At 45.5% G+C, this 21302-nt stretch overlaps 1 protein-coding gene across 1 annotated transcript in view; it reads right to left on the reverse strand.

Annotated features, from left to right (window-relative positions):
- tnn (tenascin N) overlaps window positions 1-21302 on the reverse strand; it is a 64228-nt gene that overhangs the window by 12241 nt on the left and 30685 nt on the right.

Consider the following 21302-nt stretch of genomic DNA (forward strand, 5'->3'; position numbering starts at 1 on the left):
TGATTGAACATTCCACCCAAATCAGATACTTTCGAAAATGCTTTTCATAACCGCATATTCTGGAAAATGGTGATGTTAGGAAACTGAAAATAGAAAAATTATGACATTAGGGAACTAAAAAGTAGCAAACTTTAATGGATTATTGTGGATGCAGTCTTAAGGCCCGTTCACACCAAGAACGATAACTATAAGGATAACTATAAACATAAAGTTTTAAAAATCGTTCTAACTCTAAGAGAATAGCTGAGTCCACACCACAACTATAACGATAACATCACAGAGGAATAATATTGTTTGGATCACTTTCAGAGTGATTTTCTTCCAGCTAATGAAGGATTATAACATTGACAGCTAATCAAAATTCATCCAAATTTAAAAGGCTCCAGCTGCAACGTGCACTCATCATAACGTTCAAAATAACAAATTCCAGCACCAGATTTCCACTTTTTATAACACACTGAAATGGCGTTTTCCTCAACTGAATTCAAGATTCATGGCTGAATCACAGTCATGATGACATTCAGTACAACATCACTCTTCCTTGTTTGATATTGCTTAAGTAAGGCATTCAGGTAAACTGATTTCTCATTATTTAACTAATTAAGGTCTTTAATGTCTATGATTTTCTAGCTTTGAGTACATGAGAAACCTATTCTGTATGCATGTTATAGTTGTATGTTGTGTAGTTGTATAGTTGTTACATGTTGAGATTATATCAGATGTATGGATTTGCAATCATTAAGACATGAAGAACTGATGATGTGCACAGGTTCATATAGACAGTGCTATATACAATTGTGAGAGCTTTCACTGGAACTAAGATAATGCCCATGCAATGCAGTGGAGGAAGTGCAAGACAAGTAAAAGCAATCATCATTTAGGCTACCGTTTTGTGACTGCTGCAAGGTCCAATGTCACCATGCTATCTGCATCATGGCAACTGATTCATGATGCCTTCCAAGATTGCTAGAATCCAAGGCTCTGATTTTATGCTCTGTGATTTTCAAGATAGGATTATAATTTTTGACTCATCTGAGTTTGACACATGGATCAGAATACAGTACAAAACAACATCTCATACTGGACAGTAGACAACACCAACTCTAATCACAATTCCGAAACATTCAAACCTTCATGATTCTGTGACTGTCTAGTCAACTACAGGTTATCAAATTTTTCACTTTACAACTGACAAATGTAGGGGATACAACAAATGTCTTATTGCTTAAACACGTTATCATGCTATCATGTTATGTGCTTTATCAAACAGAACAGTGCTAGACCGATGAACTGCCAAAAGTATCTCTCTGTTCCTGACTCTAGTCATGGTAGCATGGTCAGATTGGAAAATAACAGGTACTGAATTTCTTTTCTTACTGAATTTGATATTTTCAGGCCAAGGTGCAGCTGGGGAAACAGCAGAAGCTGAATTATTCTCATAGCTTTTGAAAACTCCAAACACAGCTTGTGGCTTAATGGAAAACATCACGAAAATGATGGCAGAACCTTATTGCCTTTGTTGCAAGGTACTTCATGAGACATACAAAGTAGAGTCACTGTGAATATAATTTGGTATGCAGAAAAAACTGCACAGCAAAGGATGCTATTATGCTATCACTTGAGAGTACATTTGTGTCATCTACATTGCAATTAGTACCTCATAAGCCTGAACAGAGGACCTTTGCATTATGGGAAAAAGAGTCTCAGACTGTGGTGAATGTTTCCAAGGTAAGGTAAGGGGGAAGGATAAATAAGGAATAAGGAAATAACCCTATTCAGGTTACTGCGAAATGACGATGACACTGATGAACAATTGTCATGTAATAAATAAAATAAGCAAAATATAACTTCAATGAATAATTAAAATATTTAACTATAAGGAGACACTGTATATGGAAGTTGGTACTTTACCCTGAAAGATGGGCCTTGTCAGAACATACTCCTTCAGAGTCGAGAACGGATCTCTCTCTCTACACGCCCTTTGTTGTGAGTAAAGCACAGTTTTACCGGATTAAGTTCTCTTCCCTACTACCCAGCAGGGCGAGGTTTTGCCTACAGGGTTCAAAGAGAGATCTTTCGTTCCCTGGGTACCCAGCGAAGTGTATCGTTATGAAATTATCTAAAAAGGAGTGGTATCCCTCTTGATAAAAGGCTGTTTTGTGTGTTAAAAACTTGCTTTCATTTTTTCATACAAACAACAGGCAAAACTCATTATATATACATCCTTTTCAGGATGGAATAATCACAAGTGTATTTCCTGTATGTTTACTGTCTTTCAGGTTTGGGCAACTCCCACACTGAAGCAATGTTCAGTGATGCACAATGTATTCTCTGGGAATGCAAGTATGAATATCAAAAGAGGAGTGGTCTCCCTCTTGATAAAATGCAGTTTTGGGTGTCTGAACATTTTTCCTTTTTTCATACAAACAAAATGCAACACTCATGATATATAAGTTCTTTTCGGGACGGAATAATCACAAGTGTATTTCCTGAACGTTTACTGTTTTTCAGGCTTGGCCAGCGCTCACACTGAAGCAACGTTCAACAATGCACAATGTATTCTCTGAGAATGCATGAGCATTAACACACTACGCTCATGGTAGGCTTTCTTTTTGAAGAACGCTGCCATGTTTACAATTTCCAGCAATATCGTCTCTGTGGAGCACAGACAGGTGTTGTGCAAGACTCAGATATGGAGCGCGGAGAATACAGGGAGGTTCCCGCTGGCGCAAGCCTTGCGGGATTCCTGATCTCCTTTTGTAGTGTTTTCACCCATGGAATATGCCAGTGAAATTCTCTGCTAGACAGAGGGTTAGTTTTCATTTGGCATATTCCCAGATGAGCTGTGTTGGAAGGCAAGGCAAGTTACAGTTCAGCCGGACTAGTAGGTATTCTCTCTAGCAAGCCGCACCCCATGGGTGCCGTCCTTCCCGGAGATGTACGCCGAACTCTCCAAAAACATTGCACGCACCATACTGGGCTTGCACGCACATTTCAGGAGTGAACGCCTTTACCAAGCTAACACTAAATGGAGCAGAAGGCTTTGCCTTCCTTCCACAGGTGGGAGAAGCGGTTTTCTACACATTTATGCCCCGCTTCTGCACCTAGCCGAGAAGCCTGGATGATCTGGACGAGTTAAATCCTTGCACTCTTCAAAGAGTTGCGCTCTACTTGCTTGCGTACTACCGAGACAACTGCCCAAGATATTGGGCAGTTTGGTGGCAAACAAGGTAAGGCGTTCCTGGCACTCGGATGTCACAGCTGAGTTTGTTCTGAGACGCAAATATGCTTTCTCTGCAAAACTCCAAACTATAAAGGATCACTTGCAGGTTATGAAACATTTCCTGCAGATTCGGGCTGCAGCCACTAAAAAGCCGCTTCTCTCAAAATTTTCATCAGGGGCACACCCTGCCAGAACCAGTGCTCATCCAGCTTCAGCTCCATTAAGCAGTGCCGAACTGGTAGGGACACTACAGCGCCCATGACCATGAAACAAAGCATCACAGCCAGGCTTGCGCCACAGCAGGGAAAACCCACCGTGCCAGCCAAAGCACTCCTGACTATGTCAAATCAGCAAGGAGGAAACCAGAGCTCCAACCATTGTTTGCCCCAGCCCAGAAAGAGGCTTGGTACATGTCTCTTCTCCCAGCAACCAAAGCTACTGGGAGAGAGTTAAAATCATGTGCAGACACAAGAATAAAATGCATGCATCTCGAGGTCACAAATGCAACGAATGCAATTACATACTTAATAAAAGAGCTCCTTTTTCCTCCGCACTTTGCCACAAACCCAGTTCCCATACATTCTCGACTAGAAGCCAAAACAATGTGCCCTCTCGCGCTCACGCAAATGCTTTGAGTGCATTAACCAGGCATGTCCAGATGGGAACCGTGATGTACGGTTACACAGTTCAGTGCATAATGCACGCCTATACTGTGTTTGGAGGTGAAGTACCTCCTTATGGGTTTTACAGCAGTTACTTTTGTATTAAGATATAAAAGATAAAGGGCAGCTGACGCTAATTTTAGAGCAGTCATGAGCTCAGAGTGGCAAACAAAAAGACCTCCATCACTTGAAAGGCTGATTCATCTGAAAGCATTTCAGAGAGCATTTAGGTTATGGCCACCTCAGATGCTGCCACACCATGGTATTTACTGCACGTGAGACCCCTGTTAACCCTCTGGGGTCGATGGACGTGCTGGCGCGTCCTGCTGGATTTTTTCCTCACAACAGCGGAAACAACTTAAATTACTCCGTAATTTTTGGGCATACAGATAAGTGTAAGACATCATTAGAGACTATAAAGGGTCTACTTTTATTTGTGTACACTCACAATAACAACAAAACCTTGTGCTTTTGTAAAATAAAGAAAATAAACAGGGTGCGCTTTCAGACGTCTCTGTATCCGCGAGCATCTTTCTGAAACACATCACAAAAATTAACTGAAACTCTGCGAATACTTATCAGACAAACATGAAACATATGTCTAAAGAAAGCTTACAATGTTTACTTTTAAATAAAACAATTCAAATTTAAAACAAATATTCTCCTGCAATGTAATCTGTATGAAACAAAGGGATGTACAGTTTCTCCTGGCTCAGCTAATTATCCCTAATGTGATCCCACCCACCAGCAGAGCGCGCTATTCATACGGTAATGTGCTGAGGCAATCAATGCAAATGGTAAACGCCCCCAACAGTGCCTTAAAAAACATCAAGTTCATTCACTTTTCTGCACGTTTGGAAGATGGCACACTACACAGGTGAGGAATCTCTTCAGATGGTCCTGGATAGTGATGAAGAGTTCACATTTTCCTCAGAAGAAGAGCGGGAACGTTTGCATTTTGAAGAGCAACTTGATCCAGCCGAGGATACAATTTCGGATGAGTAAGTCATTTAGTTTTATGTACATTAGTTGACATGTTATTTTATATAAACATGTACATATTTAACTAGTTTGAATATTTCCAGACTTGCCAGCCAGGATTCAGAGTATTGAAATTTGAAATATGTCCTAATAGGCAAGTTTTAGTTACATTTAAATGTTGTTTCGGCTAAAGCAGGTATTTAAATTGTATGCTGTATGATATAAATATGATATGTAATATGACATATAAATAATATGAATGTTTAGATTATATTTTAACTAGTGTTTACGCTGCCTCATTATCATCAATGAAGCTTGTGCTTGCAAATATCCATTCGGGTGTAAATGTGTAAAATGTGCTGTAAATATGCCCATATTAGAAAATCAGCATATTAGAATGATTTCTGAAGAATAGTGTGACACTGAAGACTGCAGTAATGATGCTGAAAATTCAGCTTTGATCACAGGAATAAATTGCATTTTACAATATATTCAAATATAAAAGTTATTTTAAATTGTAAAAATATTTCACAATATCACTGTTTTTGCTGTATTTTGGATCAAATAAATGCAGCCTTGGTGAGCAGAAGAGACTTCTTTTAAAAACATTAAAAAATCTTACAGATCTAAAACTTTTAAACGGTAGTGTAGGTCTAAAGTTTAGAAAATGTATAGTCAGATTACTTCTTTTAACTTAAACTTGATTTCGTGAATAAACTACAAACAATACATTCAATTATTAAGTCTCCTTACATTCATTCTCTCTCAGGAGAGGGGTCTTTGTCTCCTCAGGTGTGAATCACATCAATATTCATGATCATCCACGCCTCCTCGCATATGACCTTTCTAACACTAAAAGTGTCTTACAAAAGTTAAATTACTATATTGTTTTTTATGAATGAGTGATCAGGATGGTTCACATCATTTTTGTAGCAAAAACTCTAGGCTACAAGATCCAGTTCTCAAAAGTCTTGTGAACAAATGTTTAGTATGTGTTATATAGCTTCATTTCAGTGGCTTAAAATGTTTGTATTTTCAAAAACCACACATAAATGTTATTTTCTCAAAAATGCAAACATGTACATATATGTTGTTCACATATTATTGTAGCCCAGTTTGTGCTGAATACAGTGTTATCAGACTTTAGCCATTAATATGTTTTTAAGCAACTGAAAAAAGCACAAATGTCAAGGCATGTCAAAACTTCTCCAGGGCCCAAAACACCCTCAGACCCAAGAGGGTTAATGCAGGGTCTTTGTGTGAGTGCTATGGAATGCATGATGTCACAAGATGATGTTTTTATTTTATAACACCCCATCAGGCAGGCGTGTGCAATTAATTCTCCATCTCTTGAAAGATTTCAAGTTAGGGAGAATGATTTCTCCAAAAAATTAAAAATGGCACACAGAGTGCCTAAAATAACTGGTACTGTTTCTGGCTCCGAAATCATCTCAACCAGAACTGCAGTATAAAGAAGTTGATTCAAAGGAACAATACATCAGTGGCCTGTTGTGTTATAACATCTTTCAAACTTTCCCGGTGATGATCAGAATACAGGTCATGTAAGCTCATGATCTGCCAATCGCAAGTTCTCAAGTTGACTCTTAAAATAATTTCAGAAAGCTCTTGGGTTAATGTCCGCCTCAATAGCAGCCACACCATTGGGTTTTACTGCACATGAGATTGTTTCAGTGCTGGGTCAGTGCGAGGGTGCCATGGAATACATGGCACCACAGCAAATTATACCTATGGGTGATGTGCCACTGTTTAGCTAAGCTGTCACAGTGGAAGAAGGTCACGTTTTATCAAACGAGTGTCACGCTAGGGGTGAATGGTGAAACGCAAATATGTGTTTCATCCTTATAAATCTGATACAACAAAAAGTTTTTGCGAAATCAGAGGCGAGTCAATTCAGTCTGGGCAGTTCACATTCCCGGCCATTTGAATGACGGGGCTGTTCTGCTCTCGTATCAGAGCATTTGCCCGGAGATGCCTTAGCCCACAAATGGCCAGCAAAGAAACACAAATATGCATTTCCCCCATTTGCCTGACACACCATGTGCTGTCAATCTGGCTTCAACGGCCAGAGCTGTGGAAACTGCACATTTGGCCATTAAACGGAACACGTGTGAAATAGATGGGTTGTCACATACAGTTTTTAACACCATCGCACCGTCTAGAGCCCCCTCTACGAGGCAGCTGTGTGCACTAAAGTGGCTAATCTTTTCAGACTGGTGTTTATCACGAAAAGGAAACCTAACAGACTGCTCAGTAAACATGATGCTGAACTTTCTTCAATAGCGATTGGATGCCATCAACACTAAAATTGTATGTTGCAGCTATTGCGGCAAATCGCGCTCCAGTTGCAGGAAATTCAATAAGCAAGCACAATCTGATTACGAAATTCCTACAAGGAGGTAGACGTATCATACTGACTCACCCAGTTACAGTCCCAGTGTGGGATCTGTCCATGGTGCTGAAGGCGCTGTGTACTGCTCCATTTGAGCCACTAGAAATGCGGACCTACATGTTCTCTCATTTAAAACCACTTTATTACTGGCCATCACTTCAGTCAAGCGGGTGGGAGATATCCAAGCTCTATCTGTGGAGGATTCCTGTCTAGAGTTTGGTCCAGGCTTCTCTAAAGCCATTTTGTAGCCTAAAATCGGCTACACCCTGGTTTTATCTACTCCGTTAAAAACGCAAGTGATAAACTTACAAGCTTTTTCTCCCACTCCTTTTCAGTCAAAAAAAAAAAAAATAAGAAAAATTTCATTGCACACGCTCTGTCCCATATGAGTATTGCGCATTTACATAGAGCGTGCACGGCAGTTTAGACTGACGAGTCATCTCTTTGTGTGTTTCGGAGGCTGATCCAAAGGCAGAGAAGCCTCTAAACAGAGTCTCACTGGGTGATAGATGCTATTAAGCTGGCGTATGAATCACAGGGCTTGGAATGCCCTGTGAGAATTAAAGCCCACTCCACAAGAGGCATGTCTTCCTCTTGGGCATTGGCAAAATGGCTTTCATTATCAGATATCTGCCATTCAGCAGGCTGGGCTTCCCCAGACACATTTACTAGATTTTATAATGGAAAAGTTATGCAGTTAGGACATTTATTTATCTAGAGAATTTTTCCTAGATTCCATATGGGAAGATTCAGCTCTTCCATAGCTTGGTTTTAGGTGCCCCAGAAGGCAGCTCCTTTCATAATCAGGATTGAGAGACTGTGAATCAGTCCTCCCTCCAACAGTTCATCACCTCACCTGATGTGAGTTCTATGGAAAAGATTGGCTAACCTCGTCTATGGCAGTGTCACTATGTTTCACTCACTGTCTCGGACTCTTCCCCACTCAGGTGGGGAAACGGGCTGTCTGCGAGCTTGCTACCACATGATAGGGAGCAAGAGCAGCCGTATCAGTATTGTGGCGTCGTTCTATAGGGACCCCTAGTCGTCATTCGACGTAAGTAATGCTGAGTGACTGACTTGAAAGGGAACGTCTAGCTTACTGAAACATAACCCTGGTTCCCTGAAAAGAGGGAACAAGACATCAGAACTGGTGTGATTGAAAACTATTCAGGGAGATCGGGGCTCAGGAGCGACCCCTTGTCGTCATTCAATGAAAGTAACATCTCGTTCCATCCTTTCAGGGAACCGGGGTTACGTTTCAGTAACCTAGACGTTTTGGTGCTGCTTCTCCTTTAATATGTTCACAGTAAATGGCCACTGTTCTGACTGGCTCTCTCCCTTTGACTGACCTGCTTTCTCTTTGTCAACATCCATGGGGAGACGTGTATGTATACACGTTCTGTCTCCAGCAGACTAAATTTCTTCAGTGGTAGAAGAAACCTAATTAACCTTTTTGTTATAAGCTTGAAAATCTAAACAGTGCTGCTTAAGTCATTGAAGCAAAAAGTAACCAGACTAAGAGCCTTCAATCAAATCTATAAATTTCAATGTTCATCCTCTGATCAGTCTGAACTGTGACTCTTGTTTCAACATTTGGAAGTTTTGTGGGGATATCTAATTCAGTTGTAAAATATAAGGAATTTCAATTCTACATTAGAGATTATGGTTACCAGAGGTGGAAATTAACGAATTACAACTACTCTCGTTACAGTACTTGAGTACATTTTCACATTTTACTGCTTTTCTAAGTATAAATAAATAATAGTACATTTACTTGTAAGTATTCAAGTTCACTGCAGTTATTTTTCACCACAATTACAAAGTACAAAAAAATACATAATATTTCTGAATTTTTGGGAAGAAGAAAGTTATAAGCACTAAATCTGTTTATAAACTAATATGCACTGCGCATCACGATGGAAGCCCGCAGGGCACAGCATAATGAGCACAGCAGCTTGCATAAACTGCCGCCGGAACTAGCTTCTCCAAGACTTTCTGCCCTTTCTGCCCTGTCACTATACAAGAACTGTAACACTGTGATTTTCTGCATATTTAATTTTATTCAGGAAAGGAGACGTTCATTCGGGTACGATGGAACTGTCTGAACATGTTTAACCACTGATCAAACTTCACTTGTTTTTAAGGTAGGCAATGTTTTAACTGTGTCAAACATTAACACAATGTAGTTTGACATATATGTGGGGATATCTTGTTTACTAGCTACTATATGTCTAAAACAAACTTTTAATTCCTTAGAAAGATGCAATGCCAGTAGTGTCTGAAATTAACAGGGAATTGGGGCAAAAATGCCACCGAAATTAATAAAAATTCAAAATATGGAGGCAAAAAATGCCCACATAATAAGTTCCTGTGTTTTATTACTAATATCTGATATAGTTACAATTACATTGCGATCTTCTTTTGACTTTTCACTGAACATAATTTTTTTTTTCCGCCGTCCGGTTCCTCACACCATCATGCACACAGACAGGCTCCGCATCAGTTCGGCATTGTACCCCCGCGTTAAATTCCATAAGTATTCACCCCTCTTGTTCAAAATAAACTGTCCTAGCGGGTAACACTCTCCCTCACGGTGCTGTACTGTACTTCCCTGCCCTGTGCTGCTGTTTATCTGTCTGAAAAGCCAAACACGCTAGAGGCCAAAAGTGCACAAGGGATGGATGTTATATAAAGAAGGTATGAGAAGCTACTTTAATGCCCTGTTTATACCTGGTATTAAAGTAAAAGTTTGCCCAAAAATAAAAAAATTGTCATAATTTACTCCCCCTTACAGTATGTTGTTCCAAACCCTTATGACATTCTTTCTTCTGTGGAAAACAAAAAGAGATGTTAGGTAGAATGTTAATCTCTGTAAGATCTGTCTTGGGTGATCTGATCACAAGTGGTCAAGTTAGACACATCACTGTTTACACCTGGTGGTGACATGCGTCTTAAAGGCATTTTGAAGGGACAGTCTCTGATTTCATATGCACAAAACAGGATTGGGTCATCTGAGATGGATCTTAAAGGAACAGTTTACCCAAAAACTCACTCTCATGCCATCCCAGATGAGATGTGTATGACCTTTTTTTCTGTTGAACACAAACAAAGATTTTTAGAAGAATATCTCAGCTCTGGTGGTCCATTCAAAGCAAGTGAATGCTGGCCAGAACTTTAAAGCTCCAAAAAGCACATAAAGGCTGCATAAAAGACTCCAGTGGTTAAAACCATATCTTCACAAGCGAAATGATATGTGTGGGTGAGAAACAGATCAATATATAAGTCCTTTTCACTCTAAATCTCCACTTTCACCAGCCCTGTGCATGTTCACAGAGGTCTTCTTTTATTTTTTTGGTGATTTACATTTTTCAAACATATTGCCACCAACAGGGCTATTATGCAAATGTCCTGGTTACTTGCGTAACCTCCGTTCCCTGATGGAGGGAACGAGACGTTGTGTCGATGTAGTGACACTAGGGGTCACTCTTGGGAGCCCGAGACACCTCTGGTCTTTGATAAAAGGCCAATGAAAATTTGCATGCCACTCCCCCGGACATACGGTTATAAAAGGAGCTGGTATGCAACCACTCATTCAGGTTTTATGCTGAGGAGCCGAGACAAGATCCGGCCATTTCAGCGGGTAGTTCAGCATTGTGGCAGGAGGGACACAACGTCTCGTTCCCTCCATCAAATCAAATCAAATCAAATCACTTTATTGTCACACAGCCATATACACAAGTGCAATGGTGTGTGAAATTCTTGGGTGCAGTTCCAATCAACATAGCAGTCGTGACAGTGATGAGACATATACCAATTTACAATAACATCAAATTAACACAACACAATTTAAACATCTGATATACACATAATTACACTCAACAATATACAAATAATAACATACACTGTACAGTATACAATACGCTGTTTTTGTTTTTGTTTTTTTTGTTTTTGTTTTTTACTATATAGATACACATTATTCAATAAAAATTAAAATATATATAAAAAAAGTATATATATATATATATATATATATATATATATATATATATATATATATATATATATATATATATATAGAATGTACAGTATTGTACTGTATTGACATTCAGGCTGTCAGTTGATAGTCAGTTGTTAAGAGAGACATAATATAATAATGTCATAATTTATGACAGTCCGGTGTGAGATATAAGAGTAAGAGTAATAAAGTGCAGTGCTGATGTATTTTGATCATGGGAGATCAGGAGTTCAGAAGTCTGATTGCTTGGGGGAAGAAGCTGTCATGAAATCGGCTGGTGCGGGTCCTGATGCTGCGATACCGCCTACCTGATGGTAGCAGTGAGAACAGCCCATGGCTCGGGTGGCTGGAGTCTCTGATGATCCTCCGAGCTTTTTTCACACACCGCCTTGTATATATTTCCTGGAGGGAGGGAAGCTCACCTCCGATGATGTGTTTGGCAGTTCGCACCACCCTTTGCAGTGCTTTGCGGTTGTGGGCGGTGCTATTGCCGTACCAGGCGGAGATACAGCCAGTCAGGATTCTCTCCACAGTGCAGGTGTAGAACCGTGTGAGGATGTGGCGGTTCATTCCAAACTTCCTCAGCCGTCTCTGGAAGAAGAGGCGCTGATGAGCCTTCTTCACAACGACTTCAGTGTGGACGGACCATGTGAGTTCCTCAGTGATGTGGACACCCAGGAACTTGAAGCTGCTAACTCTCTCCACTGGTGCTCCATTGATGGTGATGGGACTGTGTTCTCTGTCTTTTCTTCTGAAGTCCACCACAAGCTCCTTTGTCTTACTGATGTTGAGGGAGAGGTTGTGCTCCTGACACCAGTGTGTCAGAGTGTGCACCTCCTCTTTGTAGGCTGTTTCATCATTGTCAGTGATCAGACCTACCACCGTCGCGTCATCAGCAAACTTAATGATGGCATTGGAGCTATGTGTTGCCACACAGTCATGTGTGTACAAGGAATACAGTAGTGGGCTGAGAACACAGCCCTGTGGGGCACCAGTGTTGAGGATCAGTGATGAGGAGATGTTGCTGCCTATTCTAACCACCTGGCATCTGCTTGACAGGAAGTCCAGGATCCAGCTGCACAGCGAGCTGTTTAAGCCCAGAGCCCGGAGTTTCTCATCTAGCTTGGAGGGCACTATGGTGTTGAATGCTGAGCTGTAGTCTACAAACAGCATTCTCACATAAGTGTTCTTTTTTTCCAGGTGGGAGAGAGCAGTGTGTATTGTAGATGCAATGGCATCATCAGTGGAGCGGTTGTTGCGGTAAGCAAACTGCAGCGGGTCAAGATTGAGTGGCAAGACAGAGCAGATGTAATCTCTGATTAGTCTCTCAAAACATTTGCTGATGATGGGGGTCAGAGCAACAGGACGCCAGTCATTTAAACAAGTTATTTTTGATTGTTTTGGAACAGGCACAATGGTGGATGTTTTAAAGCATGTGGGGACTACAGACAAAGCGAGGGAAAGGTTGAAAATGTCCGTAAAAACACCAGCCAGCTGGTTCGCGCACGCTCTGATGACGCGGCCCGGAATGCCGTCTGGGCACGCGGCTTTGCGGATATTCACCCGTCGGAAGGATCGGGTTACATCCGCTACAGAGACGGAGAGTGAACTAACCTCTGTAGCTTCAGCCACGAGAGCTCTCTCCGCGAGGGCGGTGTTATTTCCCTCGAAACGAGCATAAAAAGTATTTAGCTCATCCGGGAGAGAGGCAGCAGTGTTCATGGCGGAGTTTTTATTCCCTTTAAAGTCCGTGATGATGTTAATTCCCTGCCACATGCTTCTAGAGTTGGTGGTGTTAAACTGTCCTTCAATCTTGCTCCTGTACTGGCGTTTTGCTGTTTTGATAGTTTTTCGGAGGGCATAACTGGCTTGTTTATGCTCCTCCGCGTTCCCGGAATTAAAAGCGGAGGTCCGCACATTAAGTGCCGCGCGAACATCGCTATTGATCCACGGCTTCTGATTCGGATAGATTCGTACAGTTCTGGTCGGAATCACTTCCTCTACGCACGTTCTGATGAAACACATTACGCTATCAGCGTAAAGCTCGATGTCGTCATCATAGGCGGACCGGAACATCTCCCAGTCCGTGTGATCAAAACAGTCTTGTAGCATAGAATCTGATTGGTCCGACCAGCACTGGATTGCTCTGAGGGTGGGTGCTTCCTGTTTCAATTTCTGCCTGTAAGCGGGCAGAAGCAGAATGGAAGAGTGGTCCGATTTGCCAAATGGTGGGTGGGGGAGGGATTTGTAGCCATCCTGGAACGGAGAGTAGCAATGATCCAAAACTCGGTCCCCTCGTGTGTTGAAACTAATGTGTTGGTGATATTTTGGTGCGACTGATTTTAAACTGGCTTTATTAAAGTCCCCGGTCACAATGAACGCGGCCTCAGGGTGCGCGGTTTCCTGCTCACTTATAATCCCATACAGTTCCTTGAGTGCCTGGTCTGTGTCGGCTTGTGGCGGGATGTACACAGCAGTGATAATGACCACTGTGAATTCCCTCGGTAGCCAGAATGGTCGACACAGAAGCATAAGAAATTCCAGATCAGGAGAACAGAAAGACTTGATGGAATGTACGTTCCTCTGATCACACCAGGATTTGTTGATCATAAAACATACACCACCTCCTCTAGTTTCACCTGAGAGGTCTTTCGCTCTGTCCGCTCGGTGCATGGAGAACCCCGCGGGTTCAATGGCTGAGTCTGGAATCTCCGCAGACATCCAAGTTTCCGTAAGGCAGATAATGCAGCAGTCCCTCGTCTCTCGTTGGAAAGAGATCCGTGCTTTCAGCTCGCAGAGCTTGTTATCCAGAGACTGAACATTTGCCAGTAGAATAGTGGGTAGCGGGGGTCGATTTGCACGGCGTCTTACTCTGATGAGAACGCCGGCTCTGTTTCTCCTTTTCCTCCTGCGTTTTCGCGGCCGTGCTGCCCAGACAAAGGGCTCTGCTTGCGTGTTTGTAAACAGCGGGTCGGCATTGAGGAATGTGAAGTCCGGTTTTCGGTGTGAGATCACTGAACCAATGTCCAAAAGTGTTTGTCTGTCGTAGACAATAAGGCAGACAACATCCAAGACAAAAAACATAAGAATTGTAAACAAAACAAACAAAACATTGCTATGTTGTGTCGGAGCTCGCAACGCAGCAGCCATACTTGGCGCCATCTTGAGGTCAACTGAGGGGGGGACTGAAGGGAATGGAGGTTACGTAAGTAACCAGGACATTCCCTATCTGTCACTCACTCAACGTTGTGTCAATGTAGTGACACTAGGGGTCCCTATACAAAAAGCCGCAACTGGCTGAACTGTGTTACGTGAATTGGTGGTGTGTGATGGGCAGACAACTGTGTGCCTCGTAGCCAGCGCACCAGGCTGACACGTAACCTCTCCCAACATAGTTATGAGTGTCGAACAACCCTTTGGGGACAAGTCGACTACCCAAAAGATAGAGACAGGCTTGCCCAGTCGTGGCCTCTTTTCCCCTTCATTTTATCCACTCCCTAAAAAACAAGGGGGATTATCCAACTGGGCCAGCAGGTCTAGTCGGGGGGTGTCCCTCCCAAGGGGAGGACACCGGGAAGGCCACACCTCGCCCAGAGAGGGGGGGGGGTATTTAAGTGGAAAATACGTCACATGGTCTTGCTGACCATGTGGAGAAGTCTCATGGTAGATCCTACCCAACGGGGGAGGAGTTACTACAAACATGGAGACTGTGGCAGAGGGGGCTCTGCCCAAGGAAGACGCAGTTTGCCAACAGGGAAACGAATTAGCGGAAGATATACATCGCATGGGGTTACCTTACAGGGAACTGCCACATGCGGAGCACCTACCCCAGAACAGGGCTCTTAGTTAGCACATGTACTGGGCCGGCAGTGAGTCTCTCCGAACACTCTACTGCCACAAGGCTCGGAGGAAGTCAACCAGGGAACATAGTTTGTGAACATTACTGGGAATTAATGGTGCACATCTTCAGCTCAGAGGAGGTGAAAGGCACTATATGCAAGCGATACATCCGGCCGGCTATCCCGGGCTTATCCACTTGTATTGTGTGCCACTACCTGGGATGAAACCGGTTCCACCCGGAGGTTGTAGAACCTTGCAAAGGTGTTGGGTGTTGCCCAGCCCGCTGCTCTGCAAATGTCTGTTAGAGAGGCACCGCTGGCCAGGGCTATGGCATCAATGAGCCAGTGGGTGATCCTCTGCTTGGAGATAGCGCTTCCTTTCTGCTGTGCACCAAAGCAGACAAAGAGCTGCTCAGACATCCTAAAGCTCTGCATGTGATCCAAATAGATGCGTAAAGCGCGCACCGGACACAGCAACAACAGGGCTGGGTCTGCCTCCTCCTGGGGCAGCACTCGCAGGTTCAACACCTGGTCCCTAAAAGGGGTCATGGGAACCTTGGGCACACAGCCTGGTCTGGGTCTCAAGATCATGTGGGAGTAGCCCGGACCGAACTCCAGGCACATTTTGCTGACAGAGAACACTTGCAGGTTTCCTACCCTCTTGATAGAAGTGAGCGCATTCAGGAGGGCAGTCTTCGAGGAGAGTGCCTTAAGCTCAGCTGACTGCAAAGGCTCAAAGGAGGCTCTCTGTAGACCCTAAAGAACTACAGAGAGGTCCCATGAGGGAACGAGGTGTGGTCTGGTGGGGTTCAGCCTCCTGGTGCCTCTCAGGAACCTGATGATCAGGTCGTGCTTCCCTAAGGACTTACCGTCCACTGTGTCATGGTGTGCTGCTATAGCAGCAATGTACACCTTCCAACCTCTCCTGCAGGAAGGAAAGCACCGATCCAACTGCGCATCTCTGGGGGTCTTCCTGTCGGGAAGAACACCACTTAGCGAACAGACGCCACTTAAAGGCATACAGGCGCCTCGTAGAGGGGGCCCTAGCCTGAGTAATCAGTGATAGACCGTTTAGGTCTTCTGCGTCCCGTCCAGGGGCCAGACATGGAGATTCCAGAGGTCTAGTCGTGGGTGCCAGATGGTGCCCCGTCCCTGAGAAAGAAGGTCCTTCCTCAGGGGAGTTCGCTGGGGGGGGGGGCTGTCATGAGGAACGTGAGGTCCGAGAACCACATCTGGGTGGGCCAGTAGGGGGCTACCAGGATGACCTGCTCCTCGTCCTCCCTGATCTTGCACAGAGTCTGTGCAAGTAGGCTCACTGGGGGAAACGCATATTTGTGCAGGCCAGGAGGCCAGCTGTGTGCCAGCGTGTCTATTCCGAGAGGTGCCTCGGTCAGGGCGTACCATAGCGGGCAGTTGAAGGATTCTTGGGAGGCAAACAGGTCTACCTGTGCCTGTCCGAACTGACTCCAAATCAGCTGGACCACCTGAGGGTGGAGTCTCCACTCTCCCCTGAGGGTAACCTGCCGTGACAGTGCGTCCGCTACAGTGTTGAGGTCGCCCGGGATATGAGTGGCTCGCAGTGACTTGAAGTGCTGCTGACTCCAGAGGAGGAGACGGCGGGCGGGTTGTGACATACAATGAGAGCGCAGACCGCCTTGGTGGTTGATATATGCTACCGTTGCCGTATTGTCTGTCCGAACGAACACGTGCTTGCCCTGGATCAACGGCTGGAACCTCCATAGGGCAATCAGAATTGCCAGCAACTCAAGGCAGTTGATGTGCCAATGCAGCCGCGGGCCCGTCCATAAGCCGGTGGCTGCGTGCCCATTGCAAACAGCGCCCCAGCCCATTTTGGAGGCGTCTGTCATGACCATGACGCACCTGGAGACCTGCTCTATGAAATGAGAGGTTGGTCCAAGGGCTGAAGAGACGGTGACAGACCGGCGTGATGGCCACGTGATGTGTCCCGCGGCACCATGCCATCTCGGGACTCGAGTCTGAAGCCAGTGCTGAAGTGGTCTCATATGCATCAACCCGAGCGGGGTGGCCACTGCTGAGGATGCCATATGCCCCAGGAGCCTCTGAAAGAATTTCAGTGGAACCGCTGTTTTCTGTTTGAATGCCTTCAAACAGGTCAGCACCGACTGTGTGCGCTCGTTCGTGAGGCGTGCTGTCAATGAGACTGAGTCCAACTCCAAACCGAGAAAAGAGATGCTCTGAACCAGGAGGAGCTTGCTCTTTTTCCAGTTGACCTGAAGCCCTAATCGGCTGAGGTGCGAGAGCACCAAGTCCCTGTGTGCACACAACATGTCCTGAGAGTGAGCTAGGATTAGCCAATCATCGAGATAGTTGAGAATGCGAATGCCCACTTCCCTTAACGGGGCAAGAGCTACCTCTGCGACCTTCGTGAAGACGCGAGGGGCAAGGACAGGCCGAAAGGGAGGACCTTGTACTGATATGCCTGACCCTCGAATGCAAACTGCAGGAAGGGTCTGTGTCAAGGTAGAATCGAGACGTGAAAGTATGCGTCCTTCAGGTCTACCGTCGCGAACAAATCTTGATGCTGGACGCTCGCCAGAATGCGTTTTTGCATCAGCATCTTGAACGGGAGTCTGTGTAAAGCCCGGTTCAGTACTCGCAGGTCCAAGATTGGCCGCAACCCACCGCCTTTTTTCGGTACAATGAAGTAGGGGCTGTAAAACCCCTTCTTCATCTTGGCCAGAGGGACAGGTGCTATCGCAGCCTTCCGTAGGAGAGTGGCGATCTCCACGCGCATGGTTGCAGCGTTTTCGCCCTTCACCGAGGTGAAGTGGATACTGCTGAACCTGGGCGGATGCCTGGCGAACTGAATCGCGTAGTTGAGTCGGATGGTCCGGACCAGCCATCGCGACGGATTGGAAAGTGCAAGCCACGCATCCAAGTTCCGCGCAAGGGGGACCAAAGGGACAACATCGTTGGACGTACCGGCAGGTGGGGCCTCGCAACGGGGTGGAGCTCGAGGTGCCACACCATGTCGTGGCCGTGCTGAGTCTAGGGACATCGAAGCACTTACCTGGCTCCTTGTGACCACCCCCGGAACAGCCTGGGACGGGGGAGGAAGAGGCCTGTCCTCGCAACCCGTGGAGACTGTCACATCGGAGGCAGATGTGTGCCAAAGCTGGGCGCGCAGGGGCGGGGAGACCACCAATGCAGCGCAAATCTTGCAAGGGAAAAAAGGTGGACGGTGGTCGTGATGATGACCGTGCACACCGGGTATGTGACCCAGGGAAGGAGGAAACCGTTCTTTTGCTGAACTGTTGGGTACCGCAACCACTTGGGCATGCGGCGAAATCAAATGAAAAGGCAAAAAAAGATTCTCCACCCAGCCCTCCACCGGGGAATGGAGTGGTCTTACTACCAGCTCCAGTGCAATGGGTTACATTGACCCTGGGTCGCCCGTCTCAGGGGCACTTTGATGACCTTCGTGGGTTCTTGGCGGCCGGCCGTGAGAAAGGTGGCGTCTGCTTCCTGTGGTGGGCTCCATGCCGGGGCCGGGCCGAAGGGGCGGGCTGCGGCAGAGCCGGTGCAGTCACCGCAGGGGGACGCCCTTGACAATGAGCAGATGGGGTGCAGGATCTTGAGCCACGACGGGGCAGGATATGCTGGATAGACTCTGTCTGCTGCTTCACCATCGAGAACTGCTGGGCAAAGTCCTCGACGGTGTCGCCGAATAGGCCAGCCTGGGAGATGGGGCAGCAAGGAACCGTGTCTTGTCGGCCTCACCCATCTCAACCAGGTTGAGCCAAAGGTTGCGCTCCTGGACCAGTAATGTGGACATCATCTGCCCGAGAGACCGCGCCGTGACCTTCGTCGCTCAGAGAGCGAGGTCAGTTGCCGAGCGCAGTTCCTGCATCAGATCTGGGGTGGAACTACCCTCGTGCAGTTCTTTTAACGCCTTGGCTGGGTGGACCTGCAGGAGAGCCATGGCGTGCAGGGCAGAGGCGGCTTGTCCAGCAGCGCTGTAGGCTTTGGCCGTCAGGGACAATGTGAACCTACAGGGCTTGGATGGGAGCTTTAGGCATCCGCGCCAGGTGGCGCTCTGCGGGCATAGGTGCACCGTGAGCACCTTATCCACCAGGGGAATCGCCGTATAGCCCCTGGCCGCCCCGCCATCGAGGGTAGTGAGGGCGGGGGAACTGAGAAATCGGGACCGGGCAGTAAAAGGTGCCTCGCCACGATTTTGTCAGCTCCTCGTGCACTTCCGGGAAGATAGGCACTGGAGCGGGGGCGCGGCTGCTTTGAGCGGCGCCGCAAGCCCAGGAACCAATCATCGTGCCATGAGGGTTCAGGGGAGAGTGGAGGGTTCCACTCTAGCCCGACGCTTGCGGCAGCCCGGGAAAGCATGTCCGTCATCTCTGCATCAGCCTGTGACTGGGCAATCGTCCCCTAAGGGTCCGCTTCTGCATCTGAATGGACAAGCCCACTCTCCGATGCTGCGCTCGAGAGCTCATCAGTTTCGCGGGCTCCAAACATGAGGTCGAACTCTCCATGAGACGAGCCGGCAGACTCATCCAGAAGCCGATCAGGGCAGACGAGCATGCTGGGGAATGGGAGGTCTGCGGGGGATACCCGGTGGAGGCGGTCCCATTGGGGTCCCCAAATCGCCCCCAGTGCTAGCCGCGCTGGCCTCAAACCCGTAGGTAGAAGGACCGAGGCGGGGAGCCGCTGGGGTTTCTTACGAAAGCAAGCCGCGACCGTAACGTTGCCATGGTCATGTTCTCGCAGTGAGAACATGAACCATCCACGAAAGCTGCTTCCGTGTGGGTCGTGCCCAGACACGAAAAACAGCGATCGTGACCGTCTGAAGTTGAGAGGTAACGACCGCAACCAGGAATAACACACAATCGGAAAGGCATCTTTAAAAAGACGCGTCTTTAAAAAGACGTTCCGTGTGTGCTGCTCTTTTAGAGAAATATACTCTTTCAGGAAAATATACTCTCAACAAAGCGCCCAGGGGCGTTCTCTGCAGTGCACCAGTGCAGAGGAGGGAGAAGCCACTGAAATGCGCCGTCAGATCCAGCAGAGGTGAATGAACAGTCAGCTCAGTAGACATCAACCGTTCGGCTCCGAAGAGAAAATCTGAATGAGTGGTTGCATACCAGCTCCTTTTATACCCGTATGTCCAGGGGAGTGGCATGCAAATACCACTCGCCAATTTTCATTGGCCTTTTATCAAAGACCAGAGGTGTCTCGGGCTCCCAAGAGTGACCCCTAGTGTCACTACATCGACACAACGTCGAGTGAGTGACAGATAGGGAATAATATTTATGTGTTCTTTTAATTTCCTTTATCCCTCCTTTTTTTCTTTCTCCTCCCTGCCCAGTAGGTGGCTATATGTACAAAGAATCTGTATCTTACCCACACGTATCATATCGCTTCTAAAGACATGTCTTTAACCACTGGAGTCGTATAGATTACTTTCATGATGCCTTTATGTGCTTTTTGGAGCTTAAAATGTCTGGCCACCATTCACTTGCATTGTAAGGACCTACAGAGCTGAGATATACTTCTAAAAATCTTTTTCTTTTCCTAAAAATTGTTTTCTGCAGAAGACAGAAAGTAATACACATCTGGGATGGCATTAGTGTGAGTAAATGATAAGAGACTTTCATTTTTGGGTGAACTATTCCTTTAATACCAGTGTAAACGGGCCCTCAGTCTTGTAGTCAATATGATCCTAACTACAAAGAAAAGCAACTCTTTTCTGTAATAGGATTAGCTCTTTAGGGCAAATCTGGTCTCAGATGTTGGCTACCTAACAAGGATCAAATAAAGAAGCAGTAAACTCAAGGCTTAATCTCATTTAAGGTCACCTAGAGGCTCTAAAACAAGGACCATCAAAGTGAAGTGTTAAGGAATCTCTGGTTAAACCAACACCTGTTTAAAGAGCAGACAGCTTAAACACAAACATTTACACACAAGTGGCATGTGGTGAAGTTTAAAATGTGGAGGCCCTCACTACGCGTTTGTGTTTTGTTGATGGAAATTCAAGCTCCAGTTCCATTTCATGTTTACAATATTTCCGGGGTAAAAGGAATAAGCATACTATTTTTGTATTATTATATTAATATATATATATTTTAAAAAGTCACATAAATTGTATGTTTTTATTTTTTTTATTTATTTTTTTTTT

The sequence above is a fragment of the Myxocyprinus asiaticus genome, chromosome 5 (assembly GCF_019703515.2).
Source record: "Myxocyprinus asiaticus isolate MX2 ecotype Aquarium Trade chromosome 5, UBuf_Myxa_2, whole genome shotgun sequence".
NCBI lineage: Eukaryota > Metazoa > Chordata > Actinopteri > Cypriniformes > Catostomidae > Myxocyprinus > Myxocyprinus asiaticus.